This window comes from Adiantum capillus-veneris, chromosome 30 (genome assembly GCF_014529385.1).
Source record: "Adiantum capillus-veneris isolate H3 chromosome 30, ASM1452938v2, whole genome shotgun sequence".
NCBI classification, from domain to species: Eukaryota; Viridiplantae; Streptophyta; class Polypodiopsida; order Polypodiales; family Pteridaceae; genus Adiantum; species Adiantum capillus-veneris.
The window spans coordinates 23689819-23693058 of record NC_140960.1 but is presented as its reverse complement, the minus strand read 5'-3'; the positions used below and the strand labels follow the sequence as shown (position 1 = coordinate 23693058).

Genomic DNA, 3240 nt, shown 5'->3' with positions numbered 1-3240 from the left:
AAATATCAAGGGGAACTCGACGAACATGTGTGTGGTAAAAAAAGAGCTTGCTAAAATTGTCACACACGCTCCATAAAGGGCCTTTTCCTGCATGTTTTTGACATCTTTTTGGCTCATAAGTGAGGAGGAGAAGCCATAGCAGAGAAGAAGTGTGTACATTTTATTTTTATCAAAGAACTTCAAAGGTCCATATCTCTCATTGTGCTATCTCTTCTTTGGAAACTTTGGAATGCATATCTTGGTCATCTGAATTCTTGTCTGCTTGTTATGCTTTCAAAGAAATGGCATAGTGGCTTTGTTAGCTACACTTTAGGCACATATTAACTGTCTATGTCCAAAAGTGGGAGGCTTGTAGCAGTCGTATTGCACCTTGAACTTTGTCATAGTTGTCGAGGCTAGTCTCTGAATCGTACAAGTGGCGGATGAGTCTAGAGGTAAGTGGGCCAAGGAAGACAAATGGTGAATCATCTTCAGTGCATGAAACCTTGATTCTCTATGTGTGGGATGACATATAATCAGTTAAATTAAAATATGAAAAATTTATTCTTGATCCTAGCACAAGATGGAAGGATGACAAGTTTTGGAAGCAAGGAGCTAGACAGAGCTCAACAACATTGTTTTGCATATGAAAGGGAGCTTTATGCTATTATCCATGCACTATGAAAATTCTAGGCTATGATTGCTTATATTAATGATGAGCATGTGACTACTAGCATTCAACTCATGTATGGGTTTCACCCTAGGTCACTCGCTTTAAAGAAAAATCTATGAAACTGAGGGCTCTCTCTAGGATCACACGTCCGTGCACACACATGAAACTAAAGACTCTCTCTACGATCGCACATGCACACACACACAAACAAATACACACACGCATGCACGCACACACGTGTGCATGCACACACACACACACACACACACACACACACACACACACACACACACACACACACACACACACACAAGGTTGCACACCAAAGTGTGTGGTAAGCTCGAGACCACTCCAAGCATCATGTAGATGCGAAAAGATGTTTGATCACTTTCAAATAAGGTGCTCATGTCAAGCTCGTGTGTATGTCCCAGGTGCGAGGATAGGTTTGAAGAACCTTCCATTTGGGAAAACATTACTAAATCTCTCACCAAGGGAGACCTCCACCATTGTTGTTGTGTTTTAGAAGGAAAATACTTTTCCACAAGGGAGGGGGAAGTAGTATGAGGAGTTCTGTGGTGGTGGTGGTGACAAGGCCATGAATGACTTGCATGGGCTAGAAGGGGCTATATGCAGCGAGTGACATACTAAGAGCGTACGTAGAGGCAAAGGTGGGGATCGTAGGTGGAGATGTACTAGGTTTAGGCTTATTCTATGTGGTGGAAGCACTAGTATGAGAGGGGTGACATGATTGAGGAGGGGAGGGGACAGGATTTGGGTAGAGAGATCTAGGTTAGCCTAGGCTTATTCTATGACATATGTGGTGAGGGTAGAGGAGGGCGCTCCAAGGAGTCTGCAGCCTCCTTCATCTTATTCTAATTTCGCATCTGTCAAGCCCACGTTTGGGTCGACCATAATCAGTAACCAAAAAAGTGGATGCCACGGCAGTGGTTTTTAACAAATAACCCCACATGCAAAGGCGCATTTAAAAGCAGGTATATAATGCTTCAGACGCCTCTCACAACCTCATCTTTGCGCTTGGGGCAATGACGCAGTTAGTGAGGGTTTCCCGAGACGCGTCAATTGCTGGTTGAAAACTATTTCCAAACCCCGTCCGCGGTCCTCTCCCAAGGGGGCCTCGGACAATTTTTGGAAGGCCTGTTCCGCACAGGCCTCTCACAATCTTGAACTCTGAAATCACCCAGCGAAGCATGGGCAACGGCTGCCGAGCCTGTGGAAAGCTACCTCTACTAGAAGCGTTTCGTGGTCACAGTTTTCACAACTCCGACCTCATTCTCCTCGGCACAGCCTTTTCAGGGATTAAAAAAAGTGCTATTCTACATACACCTCGAGTTCTCCTGTATCTTATGGTGGTATCACATTAATTTATGGGAAAATTACCAAAATACCCCTCTAATTTGAGGAAATTGCCAGAATACCCCTCAAATTTCAAAAATTCCCAAGATACCCCCCATATTTTGTCACAAATTCCCAAAATGCCCTTCAAATTTTCCAAAATTCCCAAAATACCCCTGCTTGTGAGAGTAAATTTCTCGAAAAATAAATTTTCTTGTAGTATTTCACAAGAAGAGTGATTGTCTATCATACAAGATGTTAAAACTACAATTTGAGTTGGTTACGTAGGCTTTGGAGATGAATTGCTTCATTATTTTAGACATAATTGCCTTTTTTGCAATGGCAACTGTGACAAATTACATGCTGAACACTCAAAAACGGATCTCAATTGTCAAAAATGAATGAAGCTTAGAAAATCTTGAACAATTCAACCAAAATAGATACAAGGGTATTTTGGGAATTTTTGAAATTTGAGGGGTATTTTGGGAATTTCCTCAAATTAGAGGGGTATTTTGGTAATTTTTCCTTAATTTATTGGCGTCACTCTTTACTTGGTGAGCCAAAGGCTCTTTTCCTCCTATGTGATCGCACAAGCCACCGCATGTCAGCTTCTCACTGGCAGCTTTTCCCGCTAGCAAAAAGCTAAAAAAACCCGCTTAATAATTTAAACGCCACAAGTATAGCACCTTCTACAACGTCGCAACTTCTCCAGAAGCAGTTCGCAGACAAATTCGACGTGCAGCACTTTGCAAACAGAGGAGCTCGCAGGTTTCCCACAATCAGCTCGTAAAGGCAGTTCCAGTTCGCAACAGGTTTGGTGACTCGACTCCAGATTATGCCAACTGGTCATCGATTGAAATCTGATATCTTCTGTTTCAGTAGCACTAGAACAGACCTCTACCATGGCTTGATCGCACCAAATATGTGATCTTTGAGAGTGCTCATCACGTCTGCAAGCATCCAAAGTACCTTCCAGATTGATGATCTGCGAACTATAACAAGTAACCATGGTTTGCAAGGTCTTCGACACTCCTTTCTGATTCTGCCCGATTTGTTGTTGCATTTTGCGCTAGCGCAAAAAAGAATTGGTGTGAATCTTGAGAATTAGGCATGAGGACCTACTGCATATCATTGCCATGAACATTGAAGGATGGCCGAGGGCACATGGTTGTTGAATCGACATGAGCTATACTTGGAGCAGCATAATGCTGGCCGTAACTAGTTGCGCCTTCTGC

General features: G+C 42.9%; 1 non-coding gene across 1 annotated transcript; it reads left to right on the top strand.

Moving 5' to 3' along the window:
• Nucleotides 1-1677: 1677 nt before the first annotated feature.
• On the top strand, nucleotides 1678-1822 carry LOC147417672 (U4 spliceosomal RNA). The gene has a single exon (XR_015187368.1). It is a non-coding gene; the product is annotated as a U4 spliceosomal RNA (small nuclear RNA).
• The last annotated feature ends 1418 nt before the right edge of the window (nucleotides 1823-3240 follow it).